Source organism: Bison bison, unplaced genomic scaffold, assembly GCF_000754665.1.
Source record: "Bison bison bison isolate TAMUID 2011002044 unplaced genomic scaffold, Bison_UMD1.0 scf7180017864363, whole genome shotgun sequence".
Taxonomy (NCBI): domain Eukaryota; kingdom Metazoa; phylum Chordata; class Mammalia; order Artiodactyla; family Bovidae; genus Bison; species Bison bison.
Genome location: NW_011494935.1, coordinates 199,649 through 211,772, shown reverse-complemented (window position 1 = coordinate 211,772; position 12,124 = coordinate 199,649). Strand labels below are relative to the sequence as shown.

The window sequence follows — 12,124 nt, the reverse complement described above, 5'->3', positions numbered from 1 at the left end:
AAGTTCATGCTTCGTGTACTGTTGAAACCTGGCTTAGAGAATTTTGAGAATCACTTTGCTAGCATGTGAGATCAGTGCAACTGTGTGGCAGTTTGAGCATTCTTTGGCATTGCCTTTCTTGGGATTGGAATGAAAACTGACCTTACAGTCCTGTGGCCACTGTTGAGTTTTCCAAATTTGCTGGCATATTGAGTGCAGCACTTTCACAGCTTCATCTTTTAGGATTTGAATGAGCTCTACTGGAATTCCATCACCTCCACTAGCTTTGTTTGTAATGATGCTTCCTAAGGCCCACTTGACTTCACATTCCAGGATGTCTGGCTCTAGGTGAGTGATCACACCATCACAATTATCTGGGTTATGCCCAGATAAATTTATCTGGGAATTTTAGGGTGGTGATATTTATGTTCATATCAGAAATGGTAATTTAAGACACAGGGATAAGGGGTCAGATAACATGGAGAAAAGACATGTCTTTTGCAGGTATTACTAGCAGAGTGTTCTAGCAGAGGAATTTGTTCTGCTAAGAGCTCTTACTATAATCTTTATTTTCTCTTTATTTATAGGAATTTTTGTTTGCTTCTTGGTTTGTTTTATTTTCCCAGAGGTCAGGATTCAAGGTGAGCTTTATGTTTTCTTTCAGACAACACAAATGTACACACTCAGTGTGGACCAGTACAGACCCTCACATCCTGATGCTATAGGGCAGGATACTCTGAGCTGAGCTGAAGTCACATCTTGGTTATTATCCTTTGATGACTATGGCCCTTCCAGGTAAGAAAGGAGGGACCTGGATAGGACCAGTTTTAACAATCCATGATCCTAGGACTAGACAGTATCTAATGTCTCTTGCAGTTTAAGCAGTTCATAGTTTCTGCATATGAATCTTTCAGATGTGCTGTGTGAGAAAACACCTGTATTCCAAGAAAAATTAGCCTTTGTCCTACTGTTCTCTCTGCCTTTCTTTCCTCTATAACTCTATGCATCCTGAGGTTTCCACCTAAGTCAGGCTTTTCCTGACCACCCATAGTCTCCAGACTGGTTTAAATGTTTCTGCTGTAAGTTTCTGTCCTCCCTGGAGTACCCCACTTTAGAGAACTTGTTGCCCCATAGTAATTACTCCTTTAACTACCTCTCTTCCAAGACACCCTATGGGAGTTAATAGAATGAAAGCAGTTCTTGTCACTTTCTTTACCATTGTTTTTCCTGGTCTATATACTGTTCTTGAGCTGGAGGCGTGAAGTATTTGGTGATGCAGATAGTTGCTATGGCCGCCTTTCCCGCTATTGGCTGGATACTGATTAAATGGGCATCTCCAACCCTACCTGAAGAAGGCAGCACCTAGTTGATGACTGTTTTTATTTGGTGCCTTTTCTAAAAGATGGGTTTTGCCAGTGACTACTCGGACTCATCAAGCATCAGAGGTGAGAGTGCTCTTTAATGATGTCAAGTTAGCCAGCACCAGGGACTGAGGATCCTTGGTCTCTCTCCCTAATGGGACTGGCATCTCAGGAGGCAAGGTCTTGCTAGCCATATGTGTAATAAGCTTCTCAGGTGAGTCTCATACACTCTAAAATTTAAGAAGAACTGATGTGAATGCTTTCAGTAAGAGAACTTTCATAAGCATTAGTGTACTTTTCCCTCAAAGCAACTTTGTGAGATAGAAGGTATTATTTGGATTCGATGAAGATAAATGATGCCAATCCAAGTCTTTGCTTTTCATGCCTGATATAACCAGCTACTAATATTATTTTATAAAATATTGGTTGACTTCAATACTCTATGACATCTTCAATACTCTATGAGTTCTAAGCTCTGTTGAAACTAGTGATAAGTTTCTGGTCCATTAGAGTTAATGGAGATTTGGCATATTTAAGAGAGAGTGGTATATGTAGTGATGCTAATTCAGATGTTTAGGGGGTGAGTGGTTTTGACATGAATCAATCTTTAATATCTGAAAGAGACTACATTTTCACCGTATATTATATAGTCTTTGAGCTTGCTTTTTTTAGATTTTGATTTTTATTGTTGAAAGAACACCAAGAATAAGTTCAACTGTCTTCACACGTTATCAACTATAAAATAAACTATGGTAACTATGGGTACAATATATGCAGCAAATTACTACAGCTTATTCATCTTGCTTAACTTAAATATTATGTTTAGACTCACTTTGGAGAAGGCAATGGCACCCCACTCCAGTACTCTTGCCTGGAGAACCCCATGGACGGAGTAGCCTGGTAGGCTGCAGTCCATGGGGTTGTTAAGAGTCAGACAGGACTGAGTGACTTCACTTTCCCTTTTCACTTTCATGCATTGGAGAAGGAAATGGCAACCCACTCCAGTGTTCTTGCCTGGAGAATCCCAGGGCTGGCAGAGCATGGTGGGCTGCTGTCTATAGGGTCGTACAGAGTCAGACACTACTGAAGCGACTTAGCAGCAGCAGCAGACTCACTTTTAATGGGCTTGCTCATTTACTCATTAATGTTGTGTTTAATACTTACTATCTATAGGACACTGTGGTAGGTATTAAATTAGTAGCAGAGAACAACATAAATTCCAGCTTTTTGCTCATGGAGCTTACAGTGTAGTAGGAGAAACAGACATTACATAATAACTTGTCACTTTCAAAGATTACTCTAGCCACTCTGTGAAGAATAAGTTGGATAGGCCAAGACTAGAATTAAGAAACCCAATTTTCATGAACATTTAAAGGTCCAAGTTGTGGACCAGATGAGGCAGCTAAAACACAGAGAAATGGATGGTTGCCAGCTATATCTGTGGTGTTTCCCTCTTCCTCCATTTCCACTTGGTACTGGACATATCTTCTATTGGTTACAGCCCCTACAATCACTCACACAACAACCACCCACTGCCCAACCGCCACTACCACCACTGCTGAGATGATGCCCACAGCTGTGTTTCCAACAACAGACATGACTACACCTGACCTCACAACCACAAAACCACTTCAGATGAGAGCTGCACTGGCAGCCATGGCCTCCACATGCTTTCTGACAAGCTCCCTTCCTGAGGAAGACATGACACTGCTGACCCTTGAGCCTTCCACCAAAGGGCCCATTCTCCCCGGAGGTACCTGGCTCACCTGGCCATTTGTTTCCTTCTGCTGTTCAGATGTACCTTGAATCCCTTGGAAGAAGTTTCTCCTACTGAATGGGGCAGCTCAGCAACTTGCTCTAGGGTCTATGCGTGTACGTATATGTGTATGGGTTTGCCAGGGCTGTCATAACAAACACCACAGGCTGGGCAGCTTAAACAACAAAAGTTTACTTCCCACAATTCTGGAAGCAGGAAGTCTGAAACCAAGGGGTCAGCAGGGTTGGTTTCTTCAGAGGCCTTTCTCCTTGATGTCTGCCTTCTCCCTGTGTCTTCACGTAATCTTTCTCCTTTGTGTGTCTTTGTTCTAATTTCCTTTTTTGTGAGAACATCAGTCATATTCAAGTAGAGCCCACCCATATAACATCATTTTTACCTTAATTATCCCTTTTAATGTGCAGTCTCCAAATATAGTCACATCCAAGGTCCTAGGTGTCAGGGCTTGAACAAATGAATTTGTGGGTGGCGGCCACACAATTCATCCTGCAACTCTGTGTGTCTGTATGTGCGTAATTTAAATTAAATTGTTGTCATTAAATTGTTCTTTTACATTACTCTATGGTTTCCTTTTGTTTGTTGCTATTTATTTTTAACCTTTGTACTTTTGAAAAGTCAGCATTTTGGGTTCTCCAATTGACCTCCCTCCAGGACACTTGGAGACACTTAGTAAAGAACCAGGAAATGTTACCCTGGGTCAGAAGAGTTCCATCCTGCCAGGGCTCAACTGTTTACTTAGGCATTAGAGGAAAGACCTCTAGATGCCTTAAAATATCCCTTGATGAACTGATTCTACTTGTCTTTTTTCTTCCTTCTTTTCTTTCTCTCCCTCCCCTTCTCTCCCTCTGTCTCTCTCTATTCTTCCTCTGTCCCTCCCTTCCTCCTGAAACCTTCTTAATACTGTATCTTGGAACTCTCACTGAGTCACTAGCTCCATTAATCATAGGGACTTATCAGAGTTCCCACCATCTTTCAACCTCTGATTCTGAGGTAAGATTTTCCAAAAAGAATCATGAGACAGCTTGAAGCCTTAGGCATTTTGGCTGCCTCAATAAGGCCTGGATTAATTTAAACAACTTTATAGTATTGAATTGGCTGATTCCATTATACTATGAGTAGTGACCTAAGGTCCATGAACCCTAAGCCAATTTTTATATGTAAATTTTATTCCTTTGGTCTTTAAAAGCATCATCTTAGAATACAACATTTATAGTTTTTCACCTAGATTCTAAAAATTACTTAAAATCATTGGAAAAAAAAAAGTAAACATAGAAGAGTAAAAAGACAACAATAAAAAAAGTTCCAAATCCTACCACTCAGCACAAATACTTCTTTTTAACTGCCTAGCCATGAAATTAAAAGATGCTTACTCCTTGGAAGGAAAGTTATGACCAGCATATTCAACCTCGACAGCATATTCAAAAGCAGAGACATTACTTTGCCAACAAAGGTTCGTCTAGTCAAGGCTATGGTTTTTCCTATGGTCATGTATGGATGTGAGAGTTGGACTGTGAAGAAGGCTGAGCACCAAATAATTGATGCTTTTGAACTGTGGTGTTGGAGAAGACTCTTGAGAGTCCCTTGGACTGTAAGGAGATCCAACCAGTCCATTCTGAAGGAGATCAGCCCTGGGATTTCTTTGGAAGGAATGATGCTGAAGCTGAAACTCCAGTACTTTGGCCACTTCATGCGAAGAGTTCACTCATTGGAAAAGACTGTGATGCTGGGAGGGATTGGAGGCAGGAGGAGAAGGGGACGACAGAGGATGAGATGGCTGGATGGCATCACTGACTCGATGGACATGAGTCTGGGTGAACTCCAGGAGTTGGTGATGGACAGGGAGGCCTGGCGTGCTGCGATTCATGGGGTCGCAAAGAGTAGGACGTGACTGAGCGACTGATCTGATCAAACTTTTCTCTCATCCAGAATCAGAAAGTGTCCTCCCCAGGACCTCTCAGAGAAGCACAGAGGCGATTTCAGGAGACACTGCTCACATCCAAGGTACGGGTATGTGGTTCTCTTTCTTTCCTCTCCCCTTAGATTGAGGGGGAAACACTGAACAGAGTGTCATCGAATCAGATGACTAGAGATGACTGTTGGGTCCTGTGAAGTGAAGCCCACCTGGGACACATCGGTGTCAAGACTGTGTTTGCGGCTTATTCCTCCCTGTGGATTTTAGAGGGTAAGAGAGACCATTGACCTTGATTTCTTTGTGCAGTTCTCCATGGTAGATCATCTTTAGAATACTTGCCTGTCCACTCTAGGCTGGATGGAGCTCGGCTATCTCATCCCATTTCCAGATACGCTGGTCTTCTTCCTTGAAGCCCCAGAGGGTGACCTCACTAGGCCCCTTGACTCCGTACAGTGGAGGGAGTGTTCTTTCATTCATTTGTCCTCTCCTCTCTCTACCAGACTTCTTTAGGTGTATACTAGGGCCCAGGGGCAGAGAATATCCAAATACTTTACATCCTTGGAGGTGCTAGAGGGCTGCCTGGGTTTGATTATCAGCTGCTACTGCTTTTCCCTCGGGGTCTCTGGCCTCTGTTGCGTAACCTCAAGCACGTAAAATTTAGATGAGTGCCTGGCTAGCTAGTAGACACACAAAAGGTAATTGCTACCTTAGTGAAGTTTATAATTAAGAAGAGGAAAACAGACTTCTATGAGGTAAATAAATCAATGCTTGTGAGAGTAGAATGTAGGGGACAGTAAAATAGAATGGTTCATGCGGGTGTTCCAGTGTCCACTTCATGATGCCTCGTCTCTGCTGTGTGATTTTGGCAAAGTTCCTTAATCTCTCTGGGCCTTGGGTTCCTCACTGGTCAAACGGGAATAATGAAACCCCAATCCTTATCTCTTTCTGGGGATTAAATGAGACAGTGCATGTAGATGACATAGAACAGTGTCCGCCATGTACTAAATAAAAGGTTTACTCAGTAAACCTTTGCTCTTCTTCTTCTTCTTTTTTTTTTTAATGACAGAAATCAGTTTAGGGCAATTGTGGGGCCCCCCCAGATAGGAATACAGGCATTTACCTAAGTTTGTTTTTTCCTTTTCTTTTTTTCCCCCCAGTGTCTAAAGTTTGGGTTCTTCAGTTGAAATCCCAGACTTTGATGCAGTGATTTTTGAGTCAGGAGATAGGGGGACTGTGCTGCTGTGAGGGATTTGCCTTTGGCCATGGGAACAGTCTGTCATCTGCCTGCTTGTCTAGAATTCTGCTTTTTGGGGAGCACTGTGGTCACGGCCTACATCCCCCTGCAAGCTGGGATGAGATTGAAACAGGCTAAAAGCATCAGTGCTGGCTCCTTCCCGTCTCTGCTCATTTCTGAAACCAGTCTTGGGATCTAAAGCTAGGACTGCTAGTAGGAAAAACCCACATTCATCTTTCAAAATGTTAGTAATTTATTTTAAATTATACAGACAGTTCAAAAATGTATTTTTGTTAGAGATAAAGTTTTTTTAATGTAGAAACAGTGTGCTATTTGATTCCCTTCTTTAATCTCAGTTCCTCCCCAGATTAATGATTGATATTAGTTGAAGGTGATCACTGTTCAGATCTTTTCCTAGTCCCTTATGTATGGAGTTATAGAAATATACAGCATTATGTATAAAGTTTTGAAATATACTGTCAGCCTTCTGCATGTTTGTTCACCTAACATTATACACTGGATCACTTTCTTTACTGGCCCATGTAGATCTTCATCACTATGTTAAATTGTTGTGTAGTCTTTTGTGCTTCCCTGGTGGCTCAGCAATAAGGAATCCACCTGCAATGCAGGAAACACAGGAGACACAGTTTCGATCCCTGGGTCAGGAAGATCCCCTGGAGGAGAAAATGGGTTGCCATTTCCAGTATTCTTGCTGGGAAAAATCCCATGGATAGAGGAGCCTGGCGGGCTACAGTCCAAGGGGTCGCAAAGAGTCAGACAGGACTGAGCAACTGGGCAGGCATGCTGCCTCACTCAAGCCATATTTTTTTTTTTTTACTATGAATACTTATAGTATCCATTGCCCACTGAGGGGCGCTTAGTTGTTCCAAAGCTTCATTCTTAAACAATCTGCACTGAGCATCCTTGTAGGTATCTCTTTAAGTGATTAAGCAAGTGTCTCTCTAGCTAGGGCAATGACAAAGAAGGAGAAATGCTAGGTTCAAAGAAATGTGTGCTTTTAAATTTAGTATCTTTTATAAAATTTTTCTCCTGATAATTTCATTTCACTTGATAAACCCTGGGAGAGAAAACACTTGTGACCATACCCATAGGTGGCACTGTTGAAGAGGAGGTGTCTTGGTCCCTTTGTGACATCTACTCAACCAGGGTTTACTGAGCACAGATCATGTGCTGGTGTGGGGTCAACTGTTCTTAGGGGCCATGCCATTCAATCCCTCTTAGCAATGCTTCTATCTCTCTTTGACATCTTTCTCAAGGTTGCATAGCTCTTGGTTGCCAGACCCAGGAAGTCTTGCTCTGATTCCATACTTTTAGATATTATTTTATTTTCCCTTATCTTCCAGTCTGAAATAAAACATCATGTTTTTGTCATTGACCTTCCTTTTCCCCTATGGTATTTGTAATGAAACATTTATAATCCATACTGAGGATTTAGGTAGATGTTAGAATGGCACCCTACTCCAGTACCCTTGCCTGGAAAATCCCATGGATGGAGGAGCCTGGAAGGCTGCAGTCCATGGGGTCACTGAGAGTCGGACACGACTGAGCAACTTCACTTTCACTTTTCACTTTCATGCATTGGAGAAGGAAATGGCAACCCACTCCAGTATTCTTGCCTGGAGAATCCCAGGGACGGGGGAGCCTGGTGGGCTGCCGTCTATGGGGTCACACAGAGTCGGACACGACTGAAGTGACTTAGCAGCAGTAGCAGTAGCTGTTGTATAAGGGTTTTAACATGTATTCTCTTATTTACATCTCACAAAGACCTTCTCATTTCAGTTCAGTTCAGTCACTCAGTTGTGTCTGACAGGCCTCCCTGTCCATCACCAGCTCCCGGAGTTCACTCAAACTCACGTCCATCGTCATGCCATCCAGCCATCTCATTCTCTGTCGTCCCCTTTTCCTCCTGCCCCCAATCCCTCCCAGCATCAGTCTTTTCCAGTGAGTCAACTCTTCGCATGAAGTAGCCAAAGTACTGGAGTTTCAGCTTTAGCATCATTCCTTCCAAACAACACCCAGGGCTGATCTCCTTTAGAATGGACTGGTTGGATCTTCTTGCAGTCCAAGGGACTCTCAAGACCTTCTAGCCAGGTACAAATATTATTCCCACTTTACAAGTAAAGATATGGAGGATCAAAGAGTTTATTAGAGAAGCTAATACACACTGAAGTCTGTCTTTGTTTCAACATTATACATTTTATGTGTATTAGCTCATTTGGTTTTTCACAAAATATTATGAGATATATATCATTATCACTTACATTTTAGAATCCATGAGGGTTATACAACTTGTCTGGTAGATAACAGACCTTGATTTAACTCTGTCTGCTCAATTCTGGTGCCATTCTGACATCATGCCACAGGGCCCCTGCCCCATCTACCTGCTGGAACCACTTATTGAATAAAACTTCTTCATTTGCATAAAAATGCTTTCAACCTATTCAGAGAACCTGCATGCCTCTGTGGGATTTTTCTTACCTTGGCTAAATATTCCCAATTCCTTCCTAGTTTCTTCCTTTAGTTTTTGGGTGGCAAGTGGATGGTTGAAGGCCACTTTAAACATAAACACACACACACACACACATATAATTGTGTAAGTATAAAAGTCTAGAACTCTTATTAGATTCTCCAAGAATTCTGCAAAGCCCCAAATGATTAGGAACTGAGTTCAAACACAAACAGCAGTAACAACAACACAATTAACATTCTCATAGGTTTCCTAGACCCAGGTAAATGCAGTCTGTTAGGGGAATATGAACTGTTACACCTGTTAGATGGGAACGCAGATCATTCCATTGAGCCTGAGGATTAATTTCATTTCTCATTTGGCCGCAGGAATGTGTGAAATGGTCCCAAATTGTTTCCTACAGACCCAACATCTCTACTGAGTCAGGAGCCTGAAGCCAGCATGAGGAGACGCACACGACTAAGTCATTTCCTAAACAAAATCCAGTGGCCTGAGATTAAATTCCCTGTGTTTATGCCTCAGGCTCACTTTTACTACCTCAATAACATCCCAAATCCTTTTTTTCTAGTCCTTTTCCCTCCCAGTCTTCTGGTAACACTGCTGCTGCTGCTGCTAAGTCACTTCAGTCGTGTCCGACTCTGTGTGACCCCAGACGGCAGCCCACCAGGCTCCCCCTTCCCTGGGATTCTCCAGGCAAGAACACAGGAGTGGGTTGCCATTTCCTTCCCCAATGCATGAAAGTGAAAAGTGAAAGTGAAGTCGCTCAATCGTGTCCGACTCCTAGCGACCCCATGGACTGCAGCCTACCAGGCTCCTCCGTCCGTGGGATTTTCCAGGCAGGAGTACTGGAGTGGGGTGCCATTGCTTTCTCTGTCTGGTAGCACTAGGCAGAGGTTAAAATACCTTTGCTGGGAAATATAAGTCTCAGCTCCACCATTGTATGCCTTATTTTTTCTTTTAAAATCTCAAGTTCTTGTTCTAAGCTTTTCTAAATCTCTTTCCTCAAAATGTACCATGGAGATGACAGTACATGTTTCACAGGGCTGTTGACTTAAGAAACGCATGAGGACGGTCCTGGTCCATAATTCCTGGTGGTGAATCAGAGCCCTCAGGCGGGACTCCCATCCCCTCTCCTCACTGCATCTCTGCTGCTCTTCCTACGCACACACCTTCATTCTCAGGCCAGGCTGGCTGGGGAGCAAGAGGCCACATCTACCAGCTCCCAGCTGACTTGGTTCCTTCCAAGTACAGAGACATTTTTTGGTTTTATGATTTTTTTTTCACTGTTCATCACACCAGGGGAACAGCTGATGAGTGGCAAAATTACAAACTTGGAAAAGTGACAAAAATTAAAAACAAAAAAATCTCATGGTAGTCTTACTTGACTCACTATTAGAATAAGTCTGAGATTATGAAAGCTCCACTGACTCCTTTTTACATGGCTCTACAGAACTCTCAGTTTCGTTTCTTTCTAGGTTTTGTTCCTCCGGATGGACATCTTTAATATTCTGATGCCTGTCAGTTGTTTTTTTCCTGCTCATATCACTCAGTAGAGAGGCTCCATTCTATGATTTAGGCTCAAAAGTTGTGTGTGTGTGTGTGTGTGTGTGTGTTTTAAAGAGCTGTGGTCATGTATGCCATGCAAGGGCTTCCTGACTTGTATTATTTATTTTATAAGACATCTCCAAGTATGGATCTCCTGCTGCAGGGCCCTCCTCTACTCTGAATGTGTTTGGTCTGCAGACACCATCTGAAGAAACTCTACCTAGGTAGGCAAATCCTTACCTCCACTCTGTGGCTGCCTAGAAAGGGAGCTTGGAGACATGGTGTGACTTTCCCAAGATCACACAGCAAAGCAGAGGGAGAGCTGAGACTCGTTCCTCGGTTTCAGATGCTTTAAATTTGGGCCCATAGACCCCTGAGGGTGATGTTTTCAGTAAAAAACTGATATTAAATTGAGGCCCAGAAAAGGCCAGTGGGGTGAGAGAGGGCTTGCAGCGAGTCAGGGAGATTGCTGAGCCCAGAGGCCAGTGTTTCTGATCCCACGTGCAGTTACTGTTGTCCCATGACTGGCAGCAACTATCTCTCAGGAGAGCTCCCGGAGGGCAGGTTTTCCTATTTGATCCTCAAGTATCAGGATTCACTTCTTCTCAGCCCTGAATTGGATCATAATGCTCACCAACAATATGAAGTCCAAGCAGTTTTTAATGTACCCCAAATGTGCATGAGGACTTGGCTGTCAACCCAGGAACACTGAAAATAAAGTGAACACGGAAATGAAGTGAACATTGTTCTGATAATAATCACATTTTTCTTTCCTTGAGGTTCTTCAGTTCAGTTTAGTTAAGTCGCTCAGTCATGTCTGACTCTTTGCCACCCCATGAACCGCAGCACACCAGGCCTCCCTGTCCATCACCAACTCCCCGAGTCCACCCAAACTCATGTCCATTGAATCATTGATGCCATCCAAACATCTCATCCTCTGTTGTCCCCTTCTCCTCCTGTCCTCAATCTTTCCCAGCATCAGAGTCTTTTCAAATGAGTCAGCTCTTCGCATCAGGTGGCCAAAGTAATGGGGTTTCAGCTTCAACATCAGTCCTTCCAATGAACACCTAGGACTGATCTGCTTTAGAATGGACTGGTTGGATCTCCTAGAATTCCAAGGCACTCTCAAGAGTCTTGTCCAACACCACAGTTCAAAAGCAACAATTCTCCAGCACTCAGCTTTCTTTATAGTCCAACTCTCACATCCATACATGACCACTGGAATAACCATAGCCTTGACTAGGTGGACCTTTCTTGACAAAGTAACATCTCTGCTTTTTAATATGCAATCTAGGTTGGTCATAACTTTCCTTTCAAGGAGTAAGCGTCTTTTAATTTCATGGCTGCAGTCACCATCTGCAGTGATTTTGGAGCCCAGAAAAATATAGTCAGCCACTGTTTTCACTGTTTCCCCATCTATTTTCCATAAAGTGATGGGACCGGATGCCTTGATCTTAGTTTTCTGAATGTTGAGTTTTAAGACAACTTTTTCACTCTCCTCTTTTACTTTCATCAAGAGGCTCTTTAGTTCTTCTTGGGTTTCTGCTGTAAGGTTGGTGTCATCTGCATTTCTGAGGTTATTGATATTTCTCCTGGCAATCTTGATTCTAGCTTGTGCTTCCTCCAGTCCAGCATTTCTGATGATGTATTCTGCATATAAGTTAAATAAGCAGGGTAACAATATATAGCCTTGATGTACTCCTTTTCCTATTTGGAATCAGTCTGTTGTTCCATGTCCAGTTCTAATTGTTGCTTCCTGACCTGCATACAGGTTTCTCAAGAGGCAGGTCAGGTGGTCTGGTATTCCCATCTCATTAAGAATTTTCCACAG

General features: G+C 42.8%; 1 long non-coding RNA gene across 2 annotated transcripts in view; it reads left to right on the top strand.

The window, feature by feature from the left end:
* The first annotated feature begins 286 nt into the window (after positions 1-286).
* The window catches only part of LOC104999715, a 14,436-nt gene continuing 2,598 nt past the window's right edge, over positions 287-12,124 (top strand). The window contains exons 1-3 of one of the 2 annotated variants that reach the window (XR_826652.1): positions 287-327; positions 644-774; positions 5,041-5,115. This is a non-coding gene — a long non-coding RNA (uncharacterized LOC104999715). Of the gene's footprint in view, positions 328-643; positions 775-5,040; positions 6,871-12,124 lie in introns of those variants that run through there. The other variant, XR_826651.1, reaches the window with a different exon arrangement.